At 38.9% G+C, this 6,318-nt stretch overlaps 1 protein-coding gene across 1 annotated transcript in view; it reads left to right on the plus strand.

Annotated features, from left to right (window-relative positions):
• Positions 1-6,318, plus strand: part of Atp7a (ATPase, Cu++ transporting, alpha polypeptide) — a 160,255-nt gene that overhangs the window by 949 nt on the left and 152,988 nt on the right. The gene's annotated exons all lie outside the window — the stretch shown is intronic.

A 6,318-nucleotide genomic window follows, 5' to 3' on the forward strand; every position in this document is an offset into this window, starting at 1 on the left:
CCCCCTCACCTGTCCTCTCCCCCTTCCCTCCCTCTCTCCCTACTCCCCTTGTGCTCAAGAGTAAATCAAGGACCCCCAAGCATGTTAGGCAGCATTTTATTTTTGACACATTGTAGGGGTTGAGGTTATCTTAAGCACCAACACCACTCTTTAATGTTTACAAAAACAATATTTTTCCAGTATCTAAACTTTATTTTCATAATCCCCTCTTCATCTACAGTAATATGGCTTTGTATTGAGACAGTGTGTCAGAGTATCCAATTAGGTGATACTGAGGTATAGGAAGTGGGGAGGAGGACGCACAAGACTTATAGTACAGAGTTCCTGGCTTCCAAAGAACAATTAAGTCAGTCAAATTCAGCTATGAAGACAATGAGTCTTGCAGTTTCACTAATTGAATTATCAGGTTGTTTATTTCATCCCTTTTTTTTATTAATTAAATTTATTGGTACTTTTTTTTTTTGGTATCGGGAATCAAACTCAGGACCTTGCGCTTGCCAGGCAGGCACTTGTACCCCTGAGCTATATCCCCGGCACTGTTGGTGCATTTTAGGTATACATAATGATCCCATTCATCCTAGGGAATTTGTGTCTGTACATGATAGAACTTGACTCTTTTTTTCCCCTTCTCATTCCCCTTACTCTTCCTTCAACCTGTCTCATCCTTTTTTGAAATTTTTGTTTGTTTTTTGAGACAGGGTCTTGCTGTGTAGCCCAGGGTGGCCTCAAATTCTTGGGGATCATCTTGTCTCAATCTCCCCAAGTTGTGGGATTACAGGTGTGCACTACCACGCCTGGCTTTGAAAAGTTGTTTGTTTGTTTATTTATTCAGTTTTTGGAGACAGGGTCTCACTATGTAGTCCAGGCTGGCCTCAAACTCAATGTTCTCTCCTGCTTCAGCCTCCTGAGTGCTGGGGTTATAGACATATGCCACCACACCTGGTTTAAAGGTTATTTTGAACTGAGATTTAATTTTTTATTTACTTATTTATTTTTGTCTTTTTGAGACAGTCTCGCCATGCAGGTCAGGCTGGCCTTGAGCTCACTTTGTAGCCCAGGCTGGTCTTGAACTCACAACAATCCTTCTGGCTCAGCCTCCTGAGTGCTGAGATTACAGGCATGTGCCACTACACCCAGCTCTTTAATTTTTATTTATTAATTATTATTATTTTTTAATGCAGGGTCTCACTGTTTTTTAATTATAGGCTTTGAACTGTGTGCCACCACACCTGGCATTTTTTTTTTTTTAATTTTAAACTTTGTATTTATAGTAATGACATGGAACAGTTGCTTTTTTTTTGACTCTGATAATGTAGTAGGAAAGACAGATATGACCCAGTCATTGTTTATCTCAGTAAATATTAGAAATAGGAAATGTTACGGGAATGCAGAGAAGGGAGCATTTGACCTGGGTCTTCAAAAATGGATGGAATTTAGCTTTGCAGGAATGAAGGAAGAAGACAGTCCAGGTCGAAATAATGTGAACAAAGGCTTGGGGAGCTGGAAAGATGGACAACATCCAATAATATGTCAACATCTTCCAAGATGTTACTGGTTAAAAGAAAAAATAGTACAGTACAGGGCTGGGTAGCTAGCTCACTGGTAGAGCACTTACTTAGCATGAGTGTGGCTCTGGGTTTGATCTCCAGCACTACAGAAAAATTTACAAAACTGGTTATCTTACACCTATGTATTTCAGCCATTAAAAAGCCTATGTACTGTACAGAAAAAATAATGGAAATGACAAGTACAATGTTAATGTATGAGGTTTAATTCTGATGTAAGCTACACTCTAAAAGAGGCAAAGGTAGCCAGGCACAGTGGTGTCTGTAGTGCTAGGGGCTAAGGGGTTGAGGTCGGAGGATGTCCTGAGGCCAAGAGTTTGAGGCTGGCCTGCTTAACATGACAAGACCTTGAGGGTGGGCAGAGAGAGAGAGCTCGAGAGAGACAGAGGGAGGGAGAGAGATTGAACCCACAGATTTTCTGTCCTTCTTGCTCTGCTTAGCCTCACATAATTGTTTCATTTTGATCCGATCGTTGTGCCTTTTATTTGGAATCATTTGTTGGGAGGTTACTGGAGATTGAATGTAAGGCCTGGCACATGCTAGGCAAGTACTTTACCACTGAGCTACCATCTCCAGACCTGTTTATTGATTGATCGGTTGATTGATTGAGATAAGGTCTCACATTTAGTGCAGGCTGGTCTTGAACTCACTGTGTAGCCCAGGCTTGCCTCGAACCAGTGATCCTCCTGCTTCAGCCTCCTGAGTGCTGGGATTACTGGTGTGAGACACTACATGTGACCTTAGCCTGAATTTCTTTTGACTCCATTTCCTGTAGAACCATTGGCCCCAATCTCTCATGGCCAGCAATAGAGCTCTCCTTAAATGAGCACTTCTTCTCCATGTATCCTGCTCATAGTGCATTGGCAACACAGCTGTCAGTAATTTCATCGCTTGACTTCTTCACCCAAGTCATGACCTCTTGCAGAGTTTCCATTAAATCAAGTGTTAATTGAAGATTTATAGGCTGGGCATGGTGGTGCATTCCTGTAATCCCAGCACTCAGGAGGCTGAGGCAGGAGTTTTGCTGCAAGTTTGAGTCCAGCTTGTGGTGGTCCTGGGCTGGGGATATAGCTCAGCGGCACAGGGCCTGCCTGGCAAGCCTTAGGCCCTGAGTTCAATACCCAGTACCAAAAAAAAAAAAAATGACGGTCCACACAAAAGCAACAAAAAATAGTAAGCACTGAAATTCAGAAAATGTTTCTTTGTTTCACATGAGTGCATTCAGTACATCTGTTACAACACACGACTTATTGAATTATGAAGATTCATATTTGGACACAATGATATCCACTCATTATCAAGTGTAGATGTTATTCATGCATTGTGTCTGTACTCCGAATGACCATTTGGCAGTAAGTCTGAGTTCATCTGTTTACATAGGCATATACCTGTCTCACAAAGGTGTTGCTTGGGTATTTACAAGTACTTAATTATATCTTAGATTATCATTTAAGTATTAATGTTAATATTTATTTGTATTTAATTATATGTTAACATTATTTTATAATTCAATATGCCTGTCCTGTGTTGCAGTGGATATACTAAATGTGTCCATCTGGCTGATGATCCTAGCTGGGGCTTTTTTTTTATTATTAGATCCTGAAAAATCATACTAGGGTTTGTTTTCCAGTTAGGTCTTATTTTCTGGGAAATAGAGTATTATGCCTGGTGTGGTAGTGCATGCCTGTAATCCCAGCTTTTGGGAGGCTGAGGCAGGAGGTTTGCTTCGAACTCAAGGCCAGCCTGGGCTACACAGTAAACTCAAGGCCAGCCTGAACTACACAGCAAGACCTTGTCTGAAAAAAACAAAAAACAAAAAAATAAAAAAAAGAGAATTGCAAATTTGAGTCCTGCCTGGGCAACTTAGTGGTTCTGTCTCAAAATAATAAAAAGAAGGGGCGGGGGATGTAATTTAATGGGAAGGTACTGAGTTCAATCCCTGGTACTGCCAAAAAAAGGAAAAACAAAACATTATTACTGTTATTTGCATAGAATGAGTTTAATTTTGATCAATAAATGCATTCTCCCATTTCTTTTTTTTTTTTTTTTTGGTCTTTTTGAGACAAGGTCTCGTTATGCAGTTCAGGTTGGCCTTGAGCTCACTTTGTAGCCCAGGCTGGTCTCGAACTTGCAACAGTCCTCCTGCCTCAGCCTCCTGAGTGCTGGGATTACAGGTGTGCGCCAACATGCCAGGCTTTCCCATTTCAACATTAATTCCAAACATTACTTTTTAGTTCTGATTTATACCCACAATAACTTGATATTAATTTTTATTACAACTATAAATGAATTTGGATGAGTTAGCCATCAGATTGCTGTCATATCTTCAAATATCATGCATGTAAATTCTATCTGTTTCTTTTTTTTTTAACACCAGGAATCGAACTCAGGACTTTGTATTTGCCAGGCAGGCACTTGTGCCCCTGAGCTATATGTCCGGCCCAAGTCCATCTGAAACTTTGCATAGTGTGAGAAACTGAGTGAGTAAATAAGGTCCAAAGTGTACAATAGACATTGTGAATAGGGAAGAAACTGTTCAAAAGAAAAGAAAAACTGTGGTGGGAGAAAGGGGAAAGAAAGGAAGGGAAAAGGAAAAAATATATATATACACACACAAGATAGTAAAGATAGTTATATAGCTAGTTTCTCTTAGTTCATTGAAAAGTAAGGTTTGTGCTGATATTTTTGGACAATATTTCATACCTATATCTTGTACTCTGAACAACTACTATGAATATAGCAATATGCATTGTATTAATTATTACTCTCCTACTAGCCTGTTTTGTTGTTTTATATATATATATATATATATATATGTTTTGTTTTGTTTTTCCCTTCCTCCTTTTGTCCTTTCCCCCATCTCAGTTTCTCTTTCCTTTTGAACAGTTTGTTCCCATTTTACAATATCTACTGTACATTTTGGATCTTATTTACTCTTTTAGCTTTTCACAGTAGGGAGACAATTAAAAAATACTCATTTTGGTCATAAAAACATAGTCTTCACAGAGTTCTTTTTTGGAAAGCTCTAAAAATATTTTATTAATTTAGTTATTTTGGCACTGGGAATCGAACTCAGGACCTTGTGCTTGCCAAGCGAGGTGCTGTGCCACTGAGCTGTATCCTGGCTGTTTTGTGTGATTTTTTTTTTTTTTTTTTTAGTACTGGGAATTGAACTCACAACCTCACATTTGCCAGGCTGGCACTGTGCTACTGAGCTATATCCCTGGCCCCTATTTATTTTATTAGTACATATTTGTAATTCATACAGTATACAGTAATCTTGGGGAGTGGTTATGTATGCATTTTACAGCATATTTCTTTTTTTAAAATCCCTTTCTGTGCCTTCCCTTTTCCTCTCCTTCCCCCACCCTTCCTCCAGTTCCCCTATCACCTTTCTTATCCTTGTTGATATTATTTGTTTTAGCTCATGTTATGGCATATAGTATTTACATTAAGTGGGGTTATTAAGTCCCTGTGCATGGCATATCTTTATTCTTCTTATTTCCTTCCCCTCCCACTTACCCCTCATCCTTGTTCCCTTGGACCACTTCCCTACTGCAAGAGATCTGGCCCTTTATCCCTTTCTATCCATTCTTTATTATTCTCTTTGCACTTTGCCTCACTCAAATGAGGAATACCATATGGTATTTAAGCTTATGTGTCTGGTTTATTTCAATCAACATTATATTTTCCAGGTACACCTGTATTCCTATCAATGTGTCATTTTTTTTTTTTTTTTTTGGTTTTGGTTTTTCTCCGGTACCAGGAACCGAACTCATGACCTTGCGCTTGCCAGGTAGGCGCTTTGCCACTGAGCTAAATCCCCAGCCCCAATGTGTCATTTTTTATAGGCAAGTAGTATTCCATTATATACTGATATCACATTTTCGTTTATTTGTTTTTTTTTGTGCTAGGAATCGAACTCAGGACCCTGCACTTGCCAGGCAGACACTTGTGCCACTGAGCTAGATCCCCAGCCCTACATTTGCTTTTTTAAAAACTTAATTTAATTTTATTAGTCCATGTTTGCAATTTACGCAATTTACAATCATCTTGGAGGGTGGTTACATGTACATATTGCAGCTTAGATACCTCATTTTCTTTATCTAGTTGTCCGTTAATAGGTATACAGGCTGTTTCCAGAATTTAGCAATTACTAATGGTGCTGTTATAGTAGTGTTGTTAATGTAAACTGTGCATACATGGTATGCATGTATGACTGTAGTATGATGACTTAAGATCTTTGGGGAACATATCTTTCAGGGGGACAGCTGGGTCTCATGGAATTTCTAATTTCAGTTCTTTGACAAAATTCTATACTGATTTCCCTAATGGTTGTACTAGTTTATATTCTCACTGACAGTGCAGAAGTGTTCCTTTTCCACCACAGCCTCGCCAGCATTTGTTATTGTTTGATTTCTTAATGATTGCCATTCTTTCTGGAGTAAGATGGAATCTTACCATTGTTTTAATTTGCATTTCTTGAATGGTTAGAGATGTTGAGTGTTTTTTCATATATTTGTTGACTATTTGTATTTCTTCCTCTGTGAAGTGTCCATTTCTCTTGCCCATTTCTTGACTGGATCTTTAATATTAGTTTTTAATTTTTTTGAGTTCTTTGTATATTCTAGATATTAGTTCTCTGCCTGAGGAGTGGCTACCAAAATTTTTTTCCTGAGAGAGTTTTAAAGCCTTCAATTCATTGAATGGGGGCTGGGGATTTAGCTCAGCGGCAAAGCGCCTGCCTGGCAAG

This window comes from Chinchilla lanigera, unplaced genomic scaffold (genome assembly GCF_000276665.1).
Source record: "Chinchilla lanigera isolate Chin_1 unplaced genomic scaffold, ChiLan1.0 scaffold00156, whole genome shotgun sequence".
NCBI lineage: Eukaryota > Metazoa > Chordata > Mammalia > Rodentia > Chinchillidae > Chinchilla > Chinchilla lanigera.